This window comes from Humulus lupulus, chromosome 4 (assembly GCF_963169125.1).
Source record: "Humulus lupulus chromosome 4, drHumLupu1.1, whole genome shotgun sequence".
Taxonomy (NCBI): Eukaryota; Viridiplantae; Streptophyta; class Magnoliopsida; order Rosales; family Cannabaceae; genus Humulus; species Humulus lupulus.
In genome coordinates this window covers 187,381,144-187,394,140 of record NC_084796.1, presented here as the reverse complement: position 1 = coordinate 187,394,140, position 12,997 = coordinate 187,381,144, and positions in this window count along the sequence as shown.

The following is a 12,997-nucleotide window of genomic DNA, read 5'->3' as shown; positions in this document are numbered from 1 at the left end:
CTCAAAGGGGTGACTAGGGATAAAATGTATATAATGGTTGGCTCAAAAGGCTCAAACGACACAAAGATGGCCTAAATCATGTCCTCAGTTTAGTGTTGTCTAGGATTTCGCCTCAAGGGAACCACTAAGAAATTCTAGAAACTTAAGCTCTCCCCAAAATCTAGCAAACTTTAAGGGTTCAAGAAATTATTGGTCAAGTTATGCAGACAAAATTTGGATCCACACTATCATCAAGATTTTTCAAACTCAATTAACACTTGAGTACTATTAGGCGAGGTAATGCACTAAACAATAGGCGAGGTAATGGATATGTGACATGAATTCATTTTTATTATATTGGTCATCATCGAGCCCCAAGCTAAGCACCAACGAAAGCAAGTAAAATCCCTTCAAAGACAACAAAAACAAAAAAATAAAGATAATTACAAACTACATGACCAACACCTCAACACAAACTCACAAAACTAAATTAATGAAATTAACCAAGACAACCAAAATGACTAAACAACCACACCTCCACATTCAAGTGGGGATGCAGTTTTATTGCACCTGCTCCAAGACCAAAGATAAAATTAAGAACTATTCACAAAAACAACAACACCGAACAGAGAATCAATAAAGTCACAAATTAAGAAATCCATCCAAAACATCAAACCAAAACTATTCACAAACACATAAATTCACAAAACAAAGCAAAAGTAAAGAGTTGAGTTAAGAAATGCTCATTCAAAAAGATGGTGGTGGCCGAGCCAATGAAATTCTCCAAAAGCACAATACTAGCAAAACAAATATGTCAATGAACGACCCAAAATAGCTTGGCGAAGCACAAATAGGCAACCAAATCTGGAATAGCCAATCAAGAGGCTGGCATGCTTGAAAATTTTGAAGACCCAAATAATAGTGGAAATGGTGAAGTAGAATATAGGTTGTAGTCAATGGGTTTTGAGGTTGAGGTATCAGAAAGATGCTTGAAATGAGTGGGAAAAATGCTCGGGTACTGAGATGTTTAGGTTGGGCGGTGGTGGTCAGTGGTCACGGAGCTAGGTTGCTCGTATGGGTCGCATGCTTGGTTGGCGACGGGGGTAGGTGAGGCAAACAGAGGGGTGGAGGCTCGAATTTGTGAGATGGGTTAACAACGGTGAGTGGTAATGATGATGGTGGTAGGGTGGTCGGCGAGATGGATTGAGGGCTTGGGGAAGGATTTATGGAATCGCGCACATTGGTCACGCAGAGGCGCAAGGTTCTCTCGAATGGGTGGGCTTGCGCTCCTAGTGGTTCGTGGATGGGGTAGCGCCTGGGTTTGGCTGGGCTGGGGTTTAGATCTGCAGGTGGGTGCGAGGGCATCTGGCAGGGATGACTCACAGAGAAGACACAAAGGTTCTTGAGGTTTTTTGGGCATGACGGGATCGGGTTTCTTACAGAAGGGTGGAGCTCATGGAACTAGAAAAACTTGTTGCATAAATTTAAGCAATTAAAATTCTGCAAGTGTACATCATCATCAAAGAAGTAATAAAGTGTTAAGTTGAGTATCGTCTCCACAGGGATTGAATTAGCAAATAATTTTGCACAAATCAATTACCAAACAATTTAATAGTGATGAAAAATAAATTAAAAATGCTTCAAAATAAACTAGGATGACAATCTAAAATCTAAAAAAAAAATCAATTTAGTGAAATTAGTTTGAATTATTAAATTCATCTATGTCAATTGACCTGTATGTTTTGCTGCAACAAAATCTCAGCAAAATTACCCAGAGTTAACAAGAATTACAAATTAATTCATAGAACTTTTCAAAATCCTATGGTATTAATTCCTTCACCTAATTTAACATATTCCTATGCCAATAAAATTTAAGAACCCATAATTTAAGCATCAATTCATAATGGTTACACAAGGTAAATAACACATTCCTATGCTATTCACAAACATAACCTAACAAGATTATTCACTTATGTCCTTCAAATCTATCAATTATATTCAAACTTCCCAACACAAATATAACTCAATATCTTTCCATTAGTGGCCAATCAACAACAAGAAATCATCAATAAGCACATTTGAATAAACAATGGGTAAATTGCTAAAATAAAATGCTAGAAAATTAGAATTAAGACATTGAGTTAATTAATAATTCAAGCCACAAATGATTTAGTTCATGGCTGAATTCAAGAGCACAAATCCAAAATCAAAACAGCCCATAACAAAATAAATCATATTTTAGAAAATACAAGAAAAAGAAAATAAAATATTAAGGAGAAGGGTAAGAGAATCAAGCCAAAAAGATGTTCCCAAAATGGTCCTCCTCTCTTGAATCCTTCTCTTTCTTCTTCTTTTTCTTTTTCTTCATTCTCCACATTTCCTCTATAATGGCTGCTTGTTGTGTCCCTTGCTACTATTGTACGTGTGTTACAAAAGTGAGGATAATCATATATGATATTAGGGCTCCCATTTTCTTTCTTTTCCTTAAGCCCACGTGGGCCTTTTTCTTCCCATTTATTGTATTTTTGCTAATCATGCACCAACACAATTAAATTCCCAAATATCTTCATTTAATCTTCAGCCTAAGTCAAGTTAATTAAAAAAAAACAGATTTATACTACTGTGGTGGCAACTTCTCACGTTGACCCAAGAAATGCTTGCTACCTAGACAGAATGCTTCAGCATTGCTGCAGCAACTTGAGAATTCCTGCACCAAAAATTATCATTTTAAACCACACTAGCTCATTTTCAATTCACTCAACTTCATCCAATTTATCATTTCTTACTTATTTTCCCTCATAAAACAAAAACAAACTCTTAAACCCAAATAAAAGAATATGACTCAATTCTAAAGACAAAGACACAAATCACTCATCTTTTTAATCAAATTATAAGCTAAAATAACTCTATATTCTACAGTTATCACACCCCCAAACTTATCTCATTGCTCGTCCCGAGTGATGACTCTAAAGATAAAAGAAAATAAACAAGGAAATCCAACTAAAAACAAGATAAACACAAAAAACAACTAAACACTACTCAAGACACACAAATGAGAGAGAAAACGCTTAACTTAGTATTATGCTTAACAAGGGAAATACTCTCCGAAATTTATTAAAGAGATGATGAATGGTGATGATGATGCCTCTTGCAAATGCTTTCAACCAAATTACTCAATTGTTAATAATGTTATCAAACTAAGAATCAAGTGTTTCTCCCTAAAGTACATAGCTCTTCCCAAACATTCTCAATTCTCCCCCAAAGCAAACTAGACCTTGATCCTAAAGCCTAATAATTGCCTCCATAGGTTGACTTAATGGTTCCCTCTCCACTAATGTAGCAAACACTAAACCAAAGATCAAAAGAACTTTATCTAGCTTGTAATGTAAGGCTTAGGTGAGGGTGGTTAAAACACATCTTTTTTGGCTCAAATCACCTTAAAAGCACCTTAGTTTTCCTAGGACCAAAGTAAGAGCTCAAAATCATTCCCCAAAGAATACCACATTCAATTTGAATATCACTCTTGACATTATTCATTATTAAAAACAAAGAAAGAAAGAAAGAAACACAATACCAAAACTATACTTTACTTCTTCTTCCTTTTATTTTTTAAGATAAGATGCTACACCCCCAAACTTATTTGCAAACTTTATTTTTACAATTTTTTTTTCGTTTTTTCATTTCTAGGGGTGCACTCTTTTCTTTACAAATAAACCTTTTTTTCAAAAACATTTCGATATATAAATGAAAATATAACAATAGCACGAAGATAATAAGATGAGATCCACACTTCCCCCCAAACTTAATAATCAACACTGTCCCCTATGTGGAAAACAAGAAAGGCAAACAATCTAGCACTCACCAAAATACCACTCACAAAGGCACACTCCTCTCACCCTCCCTTATGATGCAACACTCAAAATATATCCAAGAAAAACCAAGATGCTCAAAGGGTATGGTGAATGGATGTGTATATAGCAAGGCTAGCATGTGGTTAAGAAAGAAACAGATTCAATTAAGCTCAATGATGTGACTAGGGATAAAATGTATGTAATAGTTGGCTCGAAAGGCTTAAACGGTCCAAAGATGGCCTAAATCATGTCCTCGGTTTAGTGTTGTCTAGGATTTTGCCTCAAGGGAACCACTAAGCAATTTTAGAAACTTAAGCTCTCCCGAAAATCTAGCTAACTTTAAGGGTTCAAGAATTATTGGTCAAACTATGCACACAAAATAGGGATCAACACTATCATCAATATTTTTCAAACGTCATGAACACTTAAGTATTATTAGATAATCACACAACAAAAGGAAAAATAGTGGATTTTATTAATGTATTTTTTAGATGGTTCATCACTGAGCCCAAGTTAAGCACTACTACAGCAAGCAAAATCCTTTCAAAGACAACAAAAACAACAAAAGAAAGATAATTACAAACTACATGACCAACACCTCAACTTAAACTCAGAAATCACAAACACAAAACTAAATGACTGAAATTAACCAAGACAACCAAAATGACTAAACAACCACATCTCCACATTCAAGTGGGGATGCATTTTTATTGCACCTACTCCAAGACTAAAGACAAAATTAAAAACTATTAACAAAAACAACAACACCAAACAAAGCATCGACAACGTCACAAATTGAAATCCATCCAAAACATCAAACCAAAACTAATCACAGGCACATAAATTCACAAAACAAAGCAAAAGTAAAAAGTTGAGTTAATAAATGCTCATTCAAAAAGATGGTGGTGGTGAAGCCAATGAAATTCTCTAGAATCACACTACTAGCAGAAAAAATATGTCAATGAACAACCCAAAATAGCTTGGCAAAGCACAAATAGGCAGCCAAATCTGGAATAGCCAATCACGAGGGTGGCATGCTCGAAAATTTTGAAGACCCAAATAGCAGTGGAAATGGTGAAGTAGAATATAGGTTGTAGTCGATGGGTTTTTAGGTTGAGGTATCACATAAATGCTTGAAATGATTGGGAGAAACGCTATAGGTTGGGTGGTGGGGGTCAGTGGTCACAGAGCTAGGTTGCTCGGATGAGTCGCGCGCCTGGTTGGCCACGGGGGTAGGCGAGGCAAACGGAGGGGTGGAGGCTCGAATTTGTGGGTTGGGTTAACGACAGCAAGTGGCAACGATGATGGTGGTGGGGTGGTCAGCGAGATGGATTGAGGGCTTGGGGAAGGATTTATGGAATCAAGCACCTGGGTCGCGCAGAGGCGCGGGATTCTCTCGGATGGGTGGCTTGCGCTCCTGGTGGTTCACGGATGGGGAAGAGCCTAGGTTTGGCTGGGCTGGGGTGAGGGTGGGACAGTGGTGATTGTAGTTAGGTCGGTCCTAGTGGGGGCAAGGAGGCGGCAAGGGTCAGAGAGAAAAGGAAGAGATGAGAATGAGAGAGAAAATGGGTATTAGGTTGTTATTCTTATTTTTTTTAAATAGTAAGCGATGTGTTGCCCAGTAGGTGGTGACACATCGCAGATCTCTCTACCCAAAACCACCAAAATGCTCTGAACATGTTATGCACTTAGCCCAGATTGCTGCAGAATTACTACAACCCAGAATTTCAAATTTTCTTTTCTTAGCTCCCCACCTTTATGTTCACCTATCACAACTGCAAAACATTCCATAACTCAAACTTTTCACTCTAAATCACCATCTTTCTGAACCTAACACCAACACCATAAAATGTAGCACCAAAGACCAAGTGAAGAAAATCAAGAAAACAAGGAAAACCATTTTTTTTCTTAACAAACATAAAAAAATATTCAATAAAGGAAATGCAATGAACTTAACTAAAATACTAAAACAAAATTAAAAACAAAGTTTAGAAACTTGGGTTGCCTCCCAAGAAGCACTTGATTCAAATTCATCGGCTTGACTTTGTTTAAAAGTGCTCATCAAAGAGTGGCTTTCGCCCATAGAGAGTGGCATATGCCCTCACACATGGGTCTTCATTGTGGACGCCCTCAAGCTTAGCAAGATGTGATATTGAGGGGTTCATGTGTTCAACTCGACTTTCTTCTGATGTATGTGCATGATGGATTCCAAGGAACCATGCCAATGGTGGTGGAGGTGGTGGTGGCCAAAAAGGATTTTCATATGCATACTCTTCTATGACCATTAACTCTTTAAATTGGAGACCAAATACTTGATTATCTTGGAAATACATTTTCTGTCTCTTTTCTTTTCTACTTTGGATTGAAGAGGACTCGAATTGATGCCTTTCTTCCATTGGTAGCTATATCTCCTTACCATTCCCCAAATTGACCTTCTCATTTTGTGTTTCCCCCCTTGAATTTTCCCAATCATGATGTACAACACCATGGGGTCTATTGCACAACTCATCTGCCAATAATCTGATTTGATTCTCCAAATTCCTCAAACATGAAGCTTGGTTTTGGATCAAAGCATTTTTTTAGCCATAAACTCCATCATCAATACCTCCAATGAACTTGATTGAGTCACTTGACGAGGTTCCTCTATGATGACGTTTTGAAAATCCTCCCATTGTTCTTGAGCGCAGTCTTCAAAAGTAGGCTCCATATGGCTAAATTCTCCAAAACATGGTTGGTTATTAGAGAATGCAAACAATACCACTCATCGTATTATGCCATGTCTTCCAACATCCAATAGGCTTCATCAATGGATAATTGGTAGAAATTGGTGGTATCATCTCCTTTTTCTACACATTCTCTTGTGGTGGCATGCAACCCATTGAGAAAGAATTCAAGCAAACACTCTCTAGACAACCCATGGTAAGGGAACCTCATGAACAAATTTTTGTATCTCCACCATGCTCTATGTAAAGACTCCAAGTCATGTTGAACAAAATGCAAGAGTACTTGTTGATGTGACATCCCAAGTACCTCGCAAAAGGACCAAATAAACAAAAGCATAAAATAGAGCAAGGAAAAATAAAAAAATATATAACAAATGAAAAATAAGAAACAAAATTGATTTTAACAAACCAAATTTCACTAAATTCAATCCCTGGCAACGGCGCCAAAAGCTTGTTGTGAAAATTTAATTGATTTAAATACGCAAGTGTACGCAATCATACAAGTAATACAGTGAAAAGTAAATCATCTCCACAGGGATTGCAAAATAGAAAAATAGGCAAAATAATTACTAAACAACTTAAAGGTATTAACAATTAAATGGGTTGTTTGTAAGCTAAACGAAATATTAAAAAGATGAAAATACTGAAAATAAAACTGAATTAAACAAAGTAATTAGAAAGAAATACGTGGATTGTAGAATGGACTTGAATTATTAAATCTCCCCATGTCAATTATACTAAACAGATTGCGGAGCAATATTTTAGCAAAACTCCCAGGTTAACAAGTATTCAATAAAATCTCATAAAACTTTCCAAAATCCTATGATATTAATTCTTTTACCTAATTAAACATATTCCTATGCCAAATCAGATTCAAGAATACAAATTCAAGGCTCAATTCTCACAAGTTACACAAGGCAAATAACACATCCCTATGTTATTTACTAACATAACCTAACACAAATTATGAACTTGTGTCATCAAAGTTCTTCCCATTATATTTAATCCTTCCAGCATCAAACATAATAACTAAACATCTTGTTATTGCTGGCCAAACAACAACAAGAAATTAACAATAAGCATACTTGAATGAACAAGAGAGATTTCACTAAAATAAAGTGCGAGAAATTACTACACTATGACATAGGGTTCATCAACAATTCAAGCCACAAAAGATTAGTTTCTGGCTAATTGAAAGATCATTAATCCACTTTCAATTTTGCCCATAAGTATCAGAGTGGAAATTAAAAATAGAAAAAAAAGATGAAACTTAGAAACAAAAGAAAGAGCAAATCCAATTGATGATGAATCTCCTTTCTTCGTTCTCCTCTTCTTCCTTATTGTTTCTCTAGTTTCTTTTTCTCTCCTCCCTCTCAAAAAATGGCAGACCCCCCTTTTTTGTGCGACTGGCTTTTCCTTTGTACCACTAGGTTTCCCAATTTAGTCATCTAAGTACAAAATTGTCCCTCCTTTGATTCACACGTGGGTTTCTTTCCTTCTTTTCTCAGACATTTGCTTCCAAATTGACTCATGCCCTCTGTACATGCCACCTCAGCCACTAATCTAGCTCACCTTCTGAATTTCCATGCACGCATAAATTTCCACATGCAACATGATCAAAATTCTTCAGCAAAATCTGCTTTGCTACCACAAACCTACTATTTCAGCATCAAAATTTAGCTTAGATAGTTTCACAATTTTAGTTTCATTCTTTGTACAAATATCTATCCATGAAACTAATGTTTTCAACCCATTAGCTCTTAAAAACTACAAAAAACAACTAAACTAACTAAGATCATAAAAACACAAAAGTGGGTTACAATAGCTAATAATAAACTAACATCACCCTCAATTTTTCCATATTTATAAGTTCAAAAGCACAAGAAATAACTCTTTATTCAAGAGTTATCACACACCTTCCTTGAGTAGTCATCTATGATGCTCATGAAGTAGTTTACTCCACCTATGATTGATGATAGGATAGATTTTTAATACTTTTTAGCCTTAGTTTTATTATTGTTATTTTATATTTTTAGTTCTTTTTATGTGTGGTTGTTGTATTTTTCAGGTTGTCATTTGTTAAATGAATATTTGAGAAATATTTTAAAATTTATTTGAAATATTATCTTCAATTAAGAGAAAAACAATACAAAGATATCTATTTGAATTGATTGTAGAAGTAAAGGAGAATTCAAACTTAAATTGTTGGAAAAATCTCAGATATTTTTAATCTGAGACAGTTTTGGTATTTTGACCATATCTTTCAGTTCACTTATCAGATTTATGTATTCTTGGTGGCGTTGGAAAGTTTATTCAAAGACCTACGAAAGCTTGTTTCACAAGAAAAGTAAAATTCGGATATTTACGTGGTAATATTTGACCTACAAGATTACGCAAGCTAGAGTTACGGGATTTGAAATTCAAATAAAGATATTTTGGAGCATTATCAAGTAACAAATGGAAACATCTAGAAAACTCTTTTAACAACCTTATCACTATAAAAAGAATGATTTAGAATATTTTAGATCTATCTGTCTTTTTCTTCTTGACCTCTCTCTATTTCTTCTCTTATTTCTTTTTCTATTCTTTTTCATGAACTAATTTTATTTTCTAGGGTTTAATGTAGTCACTTGGATTTCTATCTAATTTAATTATGATGTTCTATTGATTCTTTTTCTTTATTCTAATCTATATAATGTGTGTTTAATGCTCGTGAATACTTGATCAATATTTGCTTGATTTATGATTTTGATTCAAAATTCGAAAGATGAGAATTGAATATGCTATTGTTATATAGACATATGTTACATATTGGACGAATATACCTGTATGGCTTGTGTAGTAATTAGGTTTCTATGCTTAATGCCTTCTATATGTTTAAGTTTATCACAGAGATGTAGAAAACCTGCATATATGATGAGATCTTTTATCTTGAAAGAGAATAGGAATTGATTTATGTTAACCTGTTATTAGAATAAGAAGAAAGAAATTTAGAACTAATTAATAAAATTAGTAGAATGAAAAGTTGATGAAGTTAATACCCTAGGTCTTTTTAATATTGATTTCCATCTTTAGTTAATTGTGTTCATAGTTATTTATAATTTTAAATTTAAATACACCCATCTAAACTTTGGTTGCCAAATAGAAATTAAAAGAACAATTAGTAGTAATTGGAAAATAGTCTTCGTGGGAACGATACTCTATTTATCATCTATATTACTTGAATCGATTACGTATACTTGCGTACAGATATTCATGATCAAGCTTTTGGCGCCGTTTTCGGGGACTAAATTTCCAATATCAAAATTAATTGTTTTTTTTTTGTTCTAATTTGGTTTTTATATTTTATATTATTAATATCAACATAATTGATTTTTATTTTAGCTTGTTTTTTTATTTATTATTTAATTTATGTTTCTTTTCTATGTTTAACTTGTGAGGTAAATAAAAAATGCTCCATCAAGAGTACATCGTGGGTTTTTCCCAACAACACAATGAGCCATTTTACTCCACTTGGGAGAGATTTAATAAATTGGTGGAGAGATGTTATCACAATTACTCAACGTGGTGTCTTGCACTTTTCTTTTACAATGGATTAGATGATGCAACAAGATGTTGGGTAAACTATGGAGCAGAGGTAACTGGTGAACATTTATTAAGAAGATGTCATGATGATATAATGGAGTTGTTGAATGATATGGTAGATTTTGATTACCATTGGCATTGGGATCCTTCACTGCAAGGTTGGAGTCACCAATATCCTCCATTATTCCAAGATCCTAATATTATACCCCAACCATTCGAGCATGAAGAGCATAAACCAGAAATTGAAGATGTACTGGCTCAATTGAAGAACAATTTAAATTTAATAGTGCAAAATATGGAGTGGTTTAAGGACAATTACTCAAACAATCAAGGTTGTGAGAGTTATTCGAAAACTATAGAAGTACCAATGGTTGAGCCATTAGAAGAGATTGAGTGTAAAGTTGATGAACAAGAGACCCTTGAAGTTATATTCACTCAAAATTTTACTAAGTTGGATAGTTGCTTGGTAGATAATGATTATGGTCTGGTGAATGAAGTAAATTCCATCTATGATCATGAAGTTGTTGAAGAGAAAATCACAAGCATGTTTATGGATAGCCGAGTGGAGAGTGAAAAACAGTCAGAAGGGTTATATAAGGAATTCACAAATGAAGATGACGAAAATATGACTTTTGAGGATGAGGAAGCACCTGCAATCATTGATTTGAGTTCATCGATGGTACAATCATATATACCTCCAAGGGATCCATATTTTAAATTGATGACACCTTCACTATTCTACATCCTTTATGGGCTACCAAATTTTTCTCCCCAAGCTCATCACTCAAACTCTTGTGTTGTTGGAGTGGCATACAAATTAGATTCATATCTTGCCAAGCTTGAGGGCATTCAGAATGACAACTTTCAAGTTATCTTGTATGACGCATATTATTGGCGTCAACCACTTATTGGCACGTCGACGAATAACTTTATATTGGCAACCTAAGGAGGATAGCAATGAGAGTCAGTACAATGGAGTAATGCATTGGATTACAGGGAAGTTTTCTTTTTCTTTTCTTTTATTTATACATTGGGGACAATGTTTAGATTAAGTTTGGGGGAAGGGATTTGATTTTTATTGCTTTGCTCATTGTAGATATCTTAGTTTGTTTATGTTTTGTTAGGTTTATATTTATCTTTATGTTTTGTTTAGAGTGTTCGTTGAATCAAGCTGCCAATGATAATATGATTGAATGATGTGTTGTATAAATTGAATGGGGATAAAGCTATAAAAATCTGTGTGCTTGGTTGAATAGTTGTTTCAATATTTACTTTGTCCACTTAAATAATTGAGAGCTTAATCATGATTTTTGATAAATTTTGTGTGCTTGAATTTTATTTATGCTTGCTGAATTTTTAAAATAAAAATAAGATTGAAATGTTGTTATTCTAGAACTTGTTTGCTTGCTTTTTGAGATGAAATCCTAGATAATGCATGTTTAGGAAGATGATTTAAGCAATTATTTGGAACGTTTGAGTCTTTCAAGCCAACATTGATTTATTAAATCACTAGTTACCCCATTTTGAGCCTAATTTGATTCTTTTTTTTTTTACACTTATTTTGAGCCTATTTGAAACTTTGTTATTTTTTTTCTTCCCTTTGATGTATATCATGAGCATATGAAAAGTGATTGGGGGATGACTTGTAATGGGGTTTATATTTGGAAACTTGTGTTAATAGTTGAAGACAAATTGAGAGAGAAAGAAAAAAAAATGAAAATAAACTACACTCCAATTGAAAATATAAAGAAATAAGTTTGGGGGAGTGTAGTATCATTAGAAAAAAAATGAAATGAAAAAAAAAGGAAAAAAAGAAAGAAAAAAAAACATGTGTATGAGTTCTCTCTCAAAGCAAGAAAGATTGAGAAATTTGGGATTGTTTTGGATTCGTGAGTTTGTCATAAGATTGGTTTGTATGCTTATGGTACATTTGAGCCTAAATGACTTTTTCATCTACCTTTACCTAAGCCATTCAATTATAAGCCATGAAAGTCCTATTGATTTTTGAGCATGTGTTTTCTACATTAGTGGAGATTAGTAAGTATAGCAAGCTTATGGGATAATGATATTAATTGATTGTAATGAAAAAAAATTGGTGAGCATGAAATGATTCTGTTGACCCACGATTTGGCCAACTGACACGGAGTCAAAATATGAATGATATAGGCGAATATAAAGAGAATACTATAATGACGAAAGTAAAGAAAACACAGCAGTTTATAGTGGTTCGGCCCCAGGATCTGGTAATGACCTACGTCCACTTAGAATTATATTGATATGAAATCATAAGTGTGATCAGAGAACTTGGGTTCAATGAGTTTCAGCACTTCACCTAAAACAATACAAGCTTTCTAGGAGAAATTCTATCTCTCTCTGTGATTTTTCAGCCCCCAACAAGTCCCCTTCCCTTGAGCTATATCTTGCTATTTATAGGCTCAAGGAGGGTTACAGAATATTGTTGCAGATATTATCCCCTGAATGGTGGGATATTCAGAAGACTGCATGAGATAAATTCGGGATTCACAAAGATCTTCCCATAAATGTTGCTCTGCTAGCGGAACCACCGACCAGACTGGTCGTGGCAAAGATAGGCTTATCCTGCTTCTGGTGTGTCCCCTGGTCGATACTCTAGCAGATGCTTCCAGGTGTCAGCCACGTATCAAGAAATTATTCGCCACGTCACAAATGCTAATTTACCTGATAACATTTGCCCCCCAAATTTTATTTACTACGAACAGTAAATAAACTTTGAACGAATGACTCTTCGGTAACCCCTCCTGATGTGTGAGGACCCTTCGTGTGTTCTTGAAAAAAGCAAACTACTCCTGTCTAATCATGGCTTTTCAGTTCCCCAGAAAC